Here is a 14,708-nt window from a genome sequence, read left to right on the forward strand (position 1 = left end):
GTATTTTGCAAATATGATGACTTTTCTCATCAGGGAAGGGGACACATTCAAGTGGGACAATGCCCTGTGAGAACCGAATCAGAAAGTTTGACGAACAATCCAGAAAAGTTAGGAATGGGTATGAAAATATTCTTTCCTACAGTCTTCAGAAGGAGCATGGACCTACTTATGTTTCAGTGTGTGATTTCTAGCCTATAGAGCTCTGAGATCATACACTCCTATTACTTCAAGCCAAAAAAGCTGCTACTTGGACATGGTAATCCTAGGAATGTAGCAACACCACTATCAATCACATAGATCTACTTTGTCTTTGTACAAAAACTTCATTCAACAATGAGAAAGAAATTATTTCAAGATCACATGAGGTATTCATCAAGATAGAGTATATTTTGACTCTGAAACATACATTGACAACGTGAAAAGTATTGAAATCATACAAAATTTGTTCTCAGGGGAAGTGAAGTTGGCAGATAGGAAGAAGGATGCACCCCGAACTGTTACTCATTGCCAGACTTCCAAATCAAGAAAACACTTCTCATTTAGTTGAGTAACTAAAGGAATTCACCAAAACTTCATAGTGCATTGCAAAAAAATTCATAGAGATATAGAAAGTCAGAACCTCAAGTATAAGTAATAATACATTAGAATAGTGAAGCAAAATGGCAGGTAGATAGAGTCTTTATTACTTGTAGCTCATAACCTGGAATTCAAAGAGCATGAATACTGCTTCACTCTGAGGTGGATCAGAGAGGAATTTCACTAAAACCCAGTACTGGTCAGTCAGGGAGTCTTACAGAATCAGAATGTTGGGTACATGAAACAAAGAAGAAAAATAGTATATTAGCGTCAAGGTTGTAGAGGCAGCTGGTGCTGCAGCAGTGGAGCCATCGCTGGATCACAGAGAGAGGTAATATGTACAAAAAAAAAGGAACAGATTTAGTGTGGAAAATCCTGAGATCAGAGAGGCAGCCTTCACTTGGCTGATCCAGAGACTTCATTGCACCCTACACAGTGCAAGAAGGGTGCTCAGTTCTTCCCACTGTCCACAGAGAGAAAGGCAGGAGGCACCTTCCACACAGCCTCTTAGGAGACAAGATCATGGAAATCTGAGCAGGTACACATGCGTGGTCTATACCGTCACCTGCCAAAGAACCTAGGCTTTGCCAAGAAGAGCTAGAGCTGAAGGCATGGAGAGTATTCTAACCGGGGGAACTGAAGGCAGAGATGGGAGGAGAGCCCTGCATCCTTCCACCTTTGAGTCAGGTGGCACACAGGAGCAGCTGAAGTGGATTGAGAATTTCACAAAGCAGATTTAAAGAATGAGGTGGTGTGAGTACATGCCCAGAGAATAAGCTCAGGAAGTATGGAAATGCTGTTCCACAGACAACAGAGGGTGATGTAATTCATACAACATCCATGTTGTTCTGATTATTAATACAGTAATTGACATAGTAAACACATTATACAGAATGCCAGAATTAATGAATTTTAGAATAAAAATACACAGGAATCAGTGCAAAAAGTGTTGGTTGTTGTAGAAGAAAAATAAGTTCTATAAACACTCACATCAACACAATTGGTGATGAAAAATGAGATATGAAGCAGACACTTCAGAAATCCAGAGGAACAGTAGAAACTATTTGGATAATTTATAACCTGCTAAAGTGAACCATCTAAAGAAATGACAAATTTTGAGACACACACGACTGCACATATTGAACCAGGAAGACAGAGAAAACCATAACAGATCAATTTCTATTAAGAATGATATTGAAAAGTCAATTAAAAGATTCCATCAAAAAAGCCTGGGACCAGATGGATTTCTGGCTATCAGAAATCCATTTCAGTTCTACCAGACCATGACAGAAGAACTGACATCAGTTTTCTCAAATTATTTCATGAAATTTAATATAAGAGAACCCTCCCAAATACATTCTGCTAAGTCAGTATTACCTTGATATCACAACAATAAAAGATGCATCCAGGAATAAACACCACAGACCAATATACCTATTGAATACAGATGCAAAAATCTTTAAAATAACAATAGTATTCTGCATTCTAAATCATATGAAAAGACCATACACCACAGTCAAGTGGTCTTCAAACCTGGGATGAAATTTGGTTCAATATGTGCAAATTAATAAAAGTAATCCACCATTTGCTATAGTTAGCATGTGACAGTTGCTCAAAGCTCATGTGTGAGAAAATGCAAGAAGGTTTTGGTCTGAAATGATTGGGTTTTGAGAGCCTTAACCCAGTCGGTGAATTAATCCCCTGAAAGGGATTAAGGGATTGGTATCACAAGGCAGATAGTGTTTGGCCTAAGGAGTGGGTCATTGCGGGTGAGATTATCGTTATATATTTTGTACCTGGAGAGTAGAGTCTCACCCTCTGCATTGTGAACATGTCTGAACCACTTTTATCCACCAAACTATTCCACCCTGATGCTCTGCCTCACTGAAAGTCCTCAGGACTTGGGCATGCAGTCAAAGGACTGAGACCTTCATATCCATTTGTACTTTATTAAACTTTTCCTATTCTAAGTTCTTGCCAGGTATTTTACTTCAAGTTATTAAAAAAAACCTGACTAACACATTACAAAATGAAATTATGAATAAGAATCATAAGGTCATCTCAATAGGTGCAGAGAAGCTATTTCAGAAAATACAGCAACACCCATTTAAAAAATACTGGAGAAATTTTGGATAGAAGTCACTCAATATCAATATTCTAAAAGCGATATATGGGAAATGCAAAGCCTTCATCTCACTGAACAGAGATAAAAAAGAAAGGTTTTCCTCAAATATCAGGAACAAAAAAAAGAATGTCCACTTTTATCACTTCTATTCAATATAGTTCTCAAAAGTCAAGTCAGAGCAATGAGGCAAGAGGTGAAAATTAAAGGGATATGAGAAGAAAAGTAAAAATTAAATTATCTTTGTTTTCTGTTGACAATATCCAATATTTAGAAGTCCCCAAGAAATTTCACCAGAAGAATTCCACACCTGATTCGTTTATCAGTGTAGCAGGATAAAAGATCAACACTACTAATTCATTAGCATCTCTATACTCCAAAAGTGATTCAGCTGAAAAACACTTCAGGAAATCCATCCCTTTCACAATAATGTAAAAAAACACATGGGAATTAATCTCACAAAAGTGGTGAACAAATTCAACAATGAGAACTATAGAACACTGAAAAGGAAATCAAAGAACACCCCTGAAGATGCAGAGACTATTCATGTTCTTGGATAGGCAGTATTAATATCATGAAAATGGCAAAACTACCAAAGGCAATAAACAGACTCAATGTAATCCCCTTAAAATTACCAATGACATTCCTTAAAGTATTGAAAACCCAGTGTTGAAATTCATTTGAAATATTGAGACTCAGAATTGCTTTGGCAATTGAATTCTGAGTAAGAATAGAAATGTAGGAATTATCATAATACCCAATCTCAAAGTAGACTACAGAGATGAGTAGCAAAAACACCCTGGTATCAGTCTCAAAATAGATAGGAAGGTCAATGTAATGGAATATATGAAACAGAGACAACCCTCATATTTACAGCCACCTGATACTTGAAGAAAGAACTAACACTGTATGTTAGACAAGAGGTATGGGTTTAAACAAAAGTTAGTGGGAAAACTGGATACCCATAGAAATCACTGGCAAGGATGTGACAAATGAAGTACAGTGACACACTGTGTGGGTCTGCAAATTATTACAATGTCTTTGGCCAAGAGTGCAGAGCTTCCTGAAAGAACTATGAGTGGATCCACTACTCTCTGCTTCTTCAAAGAACTAAGATTAGCATATTAACATAATACAGTGACTTTGATGTTTGCAGCAGGCCAATTCCCAATAGGTTAATGATGGAATGGACAAAGATGCCCATCAATAGTTCAATGGATCAAGTGCACAGAACTCAGTGGGAACAGATCTTCACTGGTGGAACGATAGAACCGCTGACTGACTCAATGGCCACAAATCTGCACACACCAAACAAAAGAGGAACTGTAACTCTGAACAGACTAGAATCATTAATGAAGAATGGACACATTGATTCAACCCCAAAGTACCTTCATCCCACTGTTCGTCAGGGTACACATTCTTTGGTGGCCACAGGCGGAATCCTCTGGTCAAAGGCCTATGGAATACTTCAGGATGTGTTGCTGACTTCTTTTCCTTATGTGGGAGGCAACAGCCTGGGCAATGAGATAAAATACTATCAGCTGGTGAAAACTTGCTAGCAAAAGAACAAAGAGTCAACAGTAGTAATTCAAATAACAGTTCAAACAGTTTTAATTGACATGATAATTGTAAATATCTGGGAATACAATTTGAGCTTTGAATTCAAATTACAATAATAGCATAGTCAGAAACTTATATATTTGTGTATTTTTTCCAGTGAGAAGATTTCTGTCATTTTCAACAACAAGGATGATCCTGGCGGATATTATGTTAAATGAAATGGTCAGGCATAGATGGACAAATACTGCATAGTCTCCCTCTTTGGTGGAAGCTGAAAAGTTGATATTATAGAAGCTGGGTGCCGAATATTAGTTACCTGAGTGTGGGAGACAATGTTACAATTAAATATTGGGAAAAAATACTGGTGTCTATTCTGAATTCTTTGACAAGACATTAAAATATAACAATCTATGTTTCAAGAAAGTTAGACGAGAGGGATATGAATGTTCTTAGAATTTACACTTTTGAACACATTTTTCACCATTGGGGCAGCAAAACACCTGAGTCAGATTGGCCTTAAGGATAACATTGCAAAGTGGAGAGGTCTAAAACCCAACTGACTATTGTGTGCACAAACAGCTTTACTAATGTGAAATCATAGAGAGGTAGAGAGAACAATGACCAAGAGCAGAGTCTGTGGTCATGTGACTTATGTTCAAATTTTACTTCAAAGCCACACATACCTGTATGAGTTAAATAAACCCCTCTGTGCCTTAATTGCTTGTGTGGAGATGCAGAAGTGTTTCTCTGGCCCATGTAATGTTATCAGACTGACAATGATCACACAAAAGCAGCCTTAAGAAGACTGGTTCTTCCTATCTGTGCTAAAGAGTCCTATCATAAAATGTGTCAACGAGTAAGCTTAAGCTTGTTCTTTGGCAGTATTTGAACAGTGAGCTGTCAAACCAATGTCATTCTCCACGGTATTAGGTGAAGAAAGTCCATTCGCCATTCTTTACAGTTGGATATCCTAAAACCTCATGGAGAATATCTGTTTTTCCTGTGACCACAAATTAGCCTACAGGGATGAGTGGAACAGACTCCATAACCCACAATGTTGAGTTTAGGCATTTGAAATTTGGAGGTTTTTATGGGACTTGCCCAGAACCACAAGATTGCTGAGTGGAAGATGTGGGACAGAAATGTTTATCTGGCACCAGAGATCCCTGAACACTTGAGTCCTGTAATTGATACCTTAGAACCAGGAACCCTTAACTCTTCTCACTCTTTCACAAAACCTCCTCTCTGAAGGCCTCTTTGGGAAGACTGATATCCCAGAAGGGTTGACTGACCAAAGCCTCTAACCTCTTCCTTGAAATTATTGACCAGAGATATGATAATTTCATTCAAACAAAGTGTCTCTGATGGTCCAGGGTATAGTCCAAACGTGTGACCATCCTCCCCAAGGTCTTCTCACTGCCAACTGCCTAAGAAGAAGACTTCCTGATGAGCAGTTGAACCCCCAAATGTCAGAGCTCTGTGGGCCTGACAAACTGTTTCAGAACTCAGGCCATTCTAAACCAACTGCCACTTGATTTCTGTGCCAAGAGTTATGTTTCCTTCTGCTGTTCACCCCTGGATGAGCTGTTAGCGTGAGTTAATGGGGGAAAACACATACCCTGGGCATGTCCTTTAGTGGATCCATGTAAGAAGTTGAATGCCTCCATTTGTGTTAATGTTTTTCTTTTTTCTTATTATTTTGATATCTTTACAGACTTAATTTTGATTCATTGTACACAAATGGGGTGCATCTTTTCATTTCTATGGTTGTGCACAATGTAGATTCATACCATTCATGCAATCATACATGTACACAGGATAATGATATCTCTCTCATTCCACCATTTGTCATACCCCAATCCCTCCTTCCTCTCATTTCCCTCAAAGTAATCTGATGTTCCTCCATTCTTCTCTCACCCCACCACCACCATTATTTATCTTCATCCACTTATCAGGGAAAACATTCAGTCTTTGGTTTTGGGGGATTGGCTTATTTCCCTTAGCATGATATTCTCCATTTGCATCCACTTATTTGCTGGTAGAGTTGCAAATTGGTGCAGCTACTCTGGAATCCAGTGCGGAGTATCCTCAGAAAACTTGGAATGTACTGACCTTTAGACCCACTTACCTACTCCTCGGTTTATACCCAAAGGACTTAAACTCTGCATACTACTGTAACACAGTCCCATCAGTGTTTATAGCAGCTCAGATCACAATAGCTAGATGGTGGAACCAACCTAGATGGATAAAGAAAGTGTGGTATATATACACAATGGAATATTATTCTGAAATGGTATTTTAATTGGAATTGCAATGGTTCTGTATAGTGCTTTGGTAGACTAGCCATTCTGACAATCATAATTCTGCCTATCCAAGAACAAGGTAGATCTTTCCATGTTTTAAGGTTTTCTTCACTTTCTTTCTTTTTTGTGAGTTAATATTTGCTGCACTATCATCTCAGGAGATAAACAAATCTGGCTGAAAACCTGCTGCAGATGCACCAGTTCTTATCAGGCCTGTTCCCACGGACCTTCCTCATCTCTGCTTCGATCCTTGAGGATCAGGGGCCAGAGACTTATCTACATACAAGGGACTACCCATAACTATAGCCTGTGAAACAGAGGGTCCTAAGTGTACCCTTCCTTAAGTCCCTCTTTTCCTCCGTTATCCCACGTCCTCTGCACTTACTTCGTGGCCTTGTCCTTTGTTTTCTCCTTCCCAATAGGTCCCAAACACCAGGGATCTTGTACTCCTCACCACTTGGAAATAGGACTCTAACTCTCAGCTCTTTTACCTTTCTGCAAAAGCCTTGATTTAGACTTCTCTAACATCAATTTTAGAGGTTCACATATCCATTCACAAGAATTTGTACTGTAATGACCTTTCATGGGCTATCTATTGACTTTCTTATCATCTGTATTCTGTCTTTTTTCTATTTCATGAAATCAGTGTGGTTGTCCTTCCCCTGCTTATCGATCCACTCAAAGAGTGCACCTGATATGGGCATTAGGAAATATCCATTTTCCTAAATTGAAGAAAATATTTAAGGCAACTAGGTGGAGAGAAAAATCAAATACATTAGTGGAGTGATAAAAGAAAACTATGAAATACTTATAACTCTGCACAGTAGATTGAGTGTGGAAGATTAAAAATGAAGAAGAAATTATATTCAGTACAATTAACTGATCCCTTTGAAGAAACAGCCTTCAAAATATCAATGTGAACATACCTTCACCACAGCAATTTAGATTTCCCATGTTGTACTGCCACTGAAAATCACACCACTGCTTTCCAATTTGAACCTCAGCTCACTGAACGACAGTTGGAATGGAAGGTAAGATGTGCATCCTGTTATCATTGTGACAATCATAGAATATTCAAGCCAGCACATGGCACATTAAGGGGTGCTGCTCTCGTCTGTGTATTTTACTCGCCCAAGAGTTTTGATTAATGGTGTATTTTCCCTTGAATAACTGAATCCTAGACCTCTATATTAATAATCTATGTTTAGAAACAAATTAGCAAAAAATGTCCTAGCCCTCCTTCAATATTTTCATTGATCCTAAAAGTCTGGCATGAATGGGAGACAAAGCTTCCAGTTTGAGAATCAGAAGAGATTCTATTCTTGGTTTGAAAAACCAACCCTACCCATTTCCCACTATTTCTGAATCTCCAGACATTTCTAGAGAGAAAAATTTTGAGTTTGCTTTATTTTAATTTTCTATAGAACATAATATTTCATAAAAAACAATGCTAAAAATGGTACAAATACTTCCATGAGAAGCAGAAAACAGAGTGTGAGAAATTAATAGCATTTATGTCAGTGCATTTATGTAGAACCCTTTCATATCTTCATAAAATAATTAAAGTACATTTTGCCTTTCTGATAGATAGCATGGCCATTTTGGTTCTCTTTGTCGACATACTTGCAAATCCAAGGTGGGAAATCTAGAGTTTGAAATGTATGGAATCTCCATTTGAAATGTATGGAAATGAATATAACTGGGACAAGGAAAGACCTCATTGAAAAACATAAAATCTGCTTTCACTTGTAGGGAGACTCCAAAAGGAAAATATTCATTTTGCTTTCATGCGAATATCAGTACTTTGGTTGGGAAAGAAGTACACTTCTTAAATACACACATTTTTGTACTTATATAATATTGTGAATACGTTTTTCTTAGTGAGTATGTTTTTCACAAAATACAAACAAAAATTTAAATTTAACCTTTAAAAAAGTACTTGTTTGGCAAAGAATTAAATGACTATCTTTACTGTGTAATACATATAATATCATCACTATGCACAATTGCCCCTTTTCTTTTCTACTGACCTGGCCATTAATTATGATTACTTCTGTAGTAATACTCACTGCATATTCACTGCACAAGTGCTAAAGAAACTAATAGCATTTTTGTTAATGCATTTATGTAGAAACCTTTCCTATCTTAGTATCTCTATGACCACATATATAGGAAATATAACATAAGTTATCAGATGATGTCTTCATAATTTCAAAAAGGTTTCAATTTCCTTATTTTGTTTAGAAGTGACACAACACTTTCAAACAAATGAAGATGCTTAGCATGGCACATGATACACAGTAGGCAATTCATACATGTGCATTAATAAGTCCACCAAACATACCACATAGAAGAGCATTTGCATGTGTAATCTCTTTGTTAATGTGTAGGAAATAAATTCATCTTGTCTGAGAATTAAAATTTATTTTATCTACTAAGCATTTATCTGCATAAATAGAAAATTTAATGTGTTATCCAATAGTATAGTGCATTTGTATAAGTACTAATCGGTTTTTCTCTAGATCCTTCTTTAAAAGAACAACAAATTTTTTAAAAAATGAAGATACTGGTTTTATTGGCTCTTCTGAACTAGAAGTAATAAGACTCCTATTCACTATGAATATTAAAAAATACAGTGAATAAACAACCTTGGAAACCTTTTTTGAGCCCCAGAATTCCTGACATACCAGGGTTTAGGAATGAAATTCAACATATAGAGGTTATTTATTGCATGTCAGTCACAACTTTTCACATTTTCTCAGTAAGAGTAATGCATTATACATAAACAATATGGTTATGATTCAGCAAAATCTGATGAAATTGCAAGTAAGGAAAAAAAAAAAACAGGTAATTGTGGCAGCAAGAAAAGTTGTTTAAGTCCCTTCTTCTTTCCCTTTAAAGCCCTACAAAAGCTGCAACTTCTTTCATATGAAAGGCTGGGGATGAAAAGTTGAAAAATGTTGTAACAGGGTGCTGTATTAATTTACTGTCATTTCACACAAGATTTAAGCTTTGTTTAGTGAAATAAAATTAGTGTTTGTTTTTGCCATGCAAATAAAATGTCCATAAAAAGTCAATGAAAGCATAACCAATTACATGCAAAACTGTAACATGTTATTTCTCAACAATTTGAACACATAATTAACATCACATATGTACAAAGCATGTTTAAATGGAAATAAAAGAGCTCTCATTGAATTAAATTCTATATTTCAGTATAAAAACCTTTCTCTTTTTGGGGAACTCGCTCAACTTTCAATCTCAAGTGAGGGCTCTGTTGTTTGCTGGCCATGGGGTGTGTCTGGAAATAGAGAGGAGGGAATTAAGAAGGATGAATGTGTGTAATCCCACAGTGTCAACGCTGAAGATTGCTGGCTCTTCTCAGACATGAGGGCACTGAGATATCCAGTCGCTGACCACCACTAACACTGCACTCCAAGTTTATGATCCAGCACCATGATCTATTCAGCCAGGAGAGCTACTTCTTTTAACAGTCTTGCATTGGGGCTAACTCTGACATGAGGTTCTCAGATTTATTTGTATACAACCTATCAACCAGTATTTTTGTTGTGTGTAATAAAATGTTCTACCTATCATATACGGTACTCCTTAGAATACCTTAGTGATTTATACCATCCTAAAATCTGGACTTCCCTTGATGATGATGAGGAATGGACTTGTATTTTCCTAGGTCTCCCTCTGGTCTTGTCACTTATATCCACCATAGTAACTTAGTTCCAAAGGTCATCTTCTCATCCCCATTCCCAGAAGGCATTGGGAAAACATTGATCATTTTAAATTGATGGAATATCTGTTCATTTATAACACCAAAAAACTCTTTATATGACAGGATATACTTGTATTTATCCAGCTTTGCTGCAAAGTGACGGGGTATTTCTCCACCTCCATAACAGTTTTGGTCATTTTCAGGTAGATGATCCACATCATGGAAGACCACCCAGTCCCAGATGTTGTCCTTCCTGGCCTCCTTGAAGCCCACTTGAAAAGCATCACAGGATTAAAAGGTTGTGTGCCACTCTGTTCAATGACATAAAAGGAAAATTACAGCTGCTGTATCTGAAGCATTGGAATAAAAATTAGGAAGATGTTCATGGCGATTGTGGAAAGGAATGAGAATTACTACTTTCCATCTGAGTTTACAGTTTTTTGGTTTCCAGTGACCTCCTGGCTCTATATCCAAATACTTAGTGAAGAGCTGATGAACTTCATCAAAACTGATTCCCTTACAATGACACTGAGAAATCCCCCCATGTAAGGCAGCTTTTCCTGGCAGGGAAGGAATGGTGAATAATGAAGTTTTCTGGGAGATACCTTGTTATTTGAACAAGATTGTCACTTGCATTATTGACTTTAGAATAATCTGTGCCAATGAGGGTGGCAGTTTATTAGTACACAGCCTGATCATGTACTATAGTTTTCACATTTTCTGTCAACATTATCCCTGGAGCTTGGGTCATAGTGAGGTATGTGTTTCCAATACCCAGAGTCAGATTGATGATGTAGATACAAGGCCAGGAGAAGGAGAAGATGAAGGTTAGACTGAAGCATTTGGAAGACTGCATCATCCACCTGAGTTCAGTCTTCTTCATCTTCCCAGCCAGCAGCTCGTCTGCGCTCTCAGGCCAGATTCAGGACCAATGTCCAGGCCCTAAACTTCCATGAATGTTCTAAGAACCCCTAGGAAGCAGAGGTGCCCCACTGAGCAGCTCTGGGAAGTGGGCCCTAGCAGAAGGAAAAACAGGGAGAAAGAACATGGAATGAATGGGAGGCAGAGAGCCAGGGAGGAGAGGCCCTGGAGGACTAGGGAAGGACAGAGGGAGGAGAGGAGAGTCCAGATTGGGTTCCAGGGAGGAGAGGGCCTGACGAGGCCATGGATGGGCCAAGACTTCCATTCTTTCTGCCAGGCACTTCCAGGGGAGGGGTTGAATGTGGGAGAGGTGCAGGCGGTCAGCCCAGGCACCATGTGGTTAGGGGCAGCTCAGTGCAGGACGCCATCCTCCCTGGGGTCTTCTCATTGCAACTGCCTCACAGTGTACCCACCTGATGAGCAGCTGACCACCCAAATGTCAGAGCTGTGTGTGCCTGGCAAAGTGTTTCAGAATTCAGGCCATTCTAAACCAACTGCTACTTGATGGCTGTGCCAAGAGTGGTTTCCTTCTGCTGTCCACGCTTCAATGATTTCTTAGTGTGAATTATGGGGGAAAACAGATAACCCAGATGGTGCTCTGCTGGATCTATATAGAAGTTGATGCTGCTTGCCGCCAACCAGCAGGACAAATGACACGTACACTTCAGAAGTTCATGAAGCAGCTTCTGCTTTATTTGAATAACATCCTCAATATTTAAGCAGTCTCATGCATAAGCCATTGTAATCAGATATGTCTATCCAATCCTATTAAAGGTCAAGTTATCATGAGTTCAAGCATACATGTAAGATATATCTGTCTAAGCGCTAAGCGACTGAACTAATTATCATACAGCCAATGGTGAACGCTTCCTGTTTTTCTCTAGGTACATTCAGCATGCCCTTTGACTCTCTGCCAGTTGCCATCTTGGATGCCTGTGATGTAACCCTGTCTCAACCACCACATTTTCCCCTTTTTGTTTATAAAAGAGACCGTGCCTGTCTTAGGTTGTCCACGGCAGAGCAACATCCTTACCGGTCATTGGACAATGAAGCTCTAGCCCTATTTCCTGTCTTAGGTCAGTATGAGCTCCCCATGAATCTTACGCGTCTTTGACTACAGGTCCAGCATATTTAACCAGACTTGGGGGAATGAAGCAGCATCAATTGCTTGGCAAATAATGGCTGTTTCTCTGCACCGATGTATACGCATTTTGTATAAACACTACAGACACAGAACAGACACAACACACAATAGACCTCCCCTGGACAAAAACCCAAACCATTCTTTTCCCCATTGAACAGCGCAATGGTGAGGAATCGCCAACACCATCAGCGGGAGAAGCCTCCTCATCTTCCTGTTTTTGGGTCTTTGTTGAGGCCTTGACCAATCTCTCTGGCACCCAAATTGGTGATTGTGCGTCCTGTGGGAAAACACAAACAAATCCTCGAGTCCAGATTAACACCAGATCTGGGCCTTTCCATTGTCCTGATAGAATGTCCTTCCAGAGCACTTGAGGTAGATGTTTTTTATTAGGCTCTGAATGACAGTCAACAGCCGATTGGCCCTCAGAATTGAGATTTAAAAAATTTAAGATGAACAAAGCAACAGATAATTTGTCTTTTGGGTACCTGTATGATGCCCCTATTACCCCTTTTTGTTTATAAAGCATGTTTTTAAGCGTTAAATGGGCACACTCAACAATGCTTTGTCCAGTAGGATTATAGGGAATTCCTGTGACATGTTGAATACCAAAGGTGGAACAAAATTGTTTAAAGGCCTGGGACGTATATCCAGGACCATTATCTGTTTTAATTTATTTGGGAAACCCCAGGATGGAGAAAGAGTGTAAACAGTGTGTTATTACATCTTTGTTTTTTTCTCCAGTATGATCTAGGTCATAATAAATCCTGAAAAGGTATCAAGAGACATATGAATGAATTGTAGTTTTTCAAATTCTAAATAAAGAGTTATATCCATTTGCCAAATATGATTGGGCTGAAGCCCTTTTGGATTTACTCCTAATGAGGGGTTAGGAATAAGAGTAGCACATTTAGCACAAGACTTGACTATGTCCCGAACTGTTGCCTTAGTAATTTTATAGTGTGTACATAGGGTGGAAGCATTTACATGAAATTTGAAATGAAAAGTTTTTGCATTTTCAAGCGTATTAAAGATGTGTGGGTCTCTGGTGGCCATGTCTGTTAAATTATTGTGTAAACTTAGAGGACCTGGAAGGCCAGTATGAGCCCAAACATGCCCAATAAAAAAAGGATCTTTTCTGTCCCAGATAAGTTTTTGTGAGCATTGTAAATATTTAGTAATAGTGGAGGTGAGGGAAATCAGACCAGTTAATTCTAAATTTTGAATACCATTAACAACGAATTTGCTATCAGAGAATAAGTTAAAAGGCTCATGGTGGGTTTTGAATACTTCTATAGCTACTAATAGTTATGTTGTTGTGCAGATAGAGTATTAAACAGCAATGTTTCTCTAACATTATCTATAGTACTAGCCCCCGTACCATTTTTTGATCCATCAGTAAATATAAGGGTAGCTCCTATAATAGGTTCTTTTTGGTTGACTTTAGGGAAAATTATAGGATGTTGACTCCAAAATTGGAGGAGAGGATCATATGGCAAATGACTGTCAAACACAGCAGAAGTACTAGTAAAGACTATAGCCCATGAATCTGAATTATTGTCAAACACAGCAGAAGTTCTAGTAAAGACTATAGCCCATGAATTTGAATTATTAATTAGATATTCTATCTGATCAGTAGTGTATGGAGTAGTTATTGTCGAGGGGTGTGATCCAAAGGTGGAAAGTGATACTTTTAACACCTTAATTCTGCCGCAGAGTCAGTAAACAAGGATAAGACCTTGTTAGGGGCATAATTCATGTGAACCCATAGAATAGGACCCTTTTTCCAAAACACTCGTGTGGGTAACTTATTTGTGGCCAAGACAATGAATGATAAAGGCTTAGCTAGGTCAATACAATCAAGATGAACCTTTTCCATAGCTGTTTCAACAAGCTTGAGAGCTGTTCAAGACTTAGGGGTAAGCACCCGCTTAGAAAGGGGGTCAGAATCACCTTTAAGAATATCAAACAGGGGGCCCAAACTTGGAGTGGGTAAATGAAGGTAAGTTCTAATCCAATTAATATCACCCAAAAGTTTTTGAAAATCATTTAAATTCTATGTTTGTCCAACCAAATGGTAATTTTTATGGGTTTAACCATAGTTGCATTTATGATAGATCCCAGGAAGTTTTTGGTGTCTGTCATTTGTACTTTATCAATGGCAATATGTAAGCCCCGTCTTTCCAGTGACTTTAGTAAGGAATTATAACATTGCTCTAAGACAGGTTTTTCCTTATGAGCTACCAAAATATCATCCATATAATGATAGATTAAAAGTTGAGGGTTAATTTGTTGATACACAGCAGGGTGGAAATTAATCTGATTACCTTGCCCTTCATATGGTTCTTGGCCTGTCAG

General features: G+C 38.3%; 3 protein-coding genes and 1 pseudogene across 11 annotated transcripts in view; 3 read left to right on the plus strand and 1 right to left on the minus strand.

Annotated features, from left to right (window-relative positions):
- The window catches only part of LOC124991706 (immunoglobulin lambda-1 light chain-like), a 1,192,366-nt gene that overhangs the window by 1,042,740 nt on the left and 134,918 nt on the right, over positions 1-14,708 (plus strand). The window lies entirely within an intron of this gene.
- Positions 1-14,708, plus strand: part of LOC124991707 (immunoglobulin lambda-1 light chain-like) — a 1,154,667-nt gene that overhangs the window by 1,000,582 nt on the left and 139,377 nt on the right. The window lies entirely within an intron of this gene.
- The window catches only part of LOC124991709 (immunoglobulin lambda-1 light chain-like), a 981,515-nt gene that overhangs the window by 822,915 nt on the left and 143,892 nt on the right, over positions 1-14,708 (plus strand). The window lies entirely within an intron of this gene.
- LOC124990514 (beta-1,4-galactosyltransferase 6-like) lies at positions 10,199-12,249 on the minus strand (annotated as a pseudogene).

The sequence above is a fragment of the Sciurus carolinensis genome, chromosome 8, assembly GCF_902686445.1.
Source record: "Sciurus carolinensis chromosome 8, mSciCar1.2, whole genome shotgun sequence".
Lineage (NCBI taxonomy): Eukaryota > Metazoa > Chordata > Mammalia > Rodentia > Sciuridae > Sciurus > Sciurus carolinensis.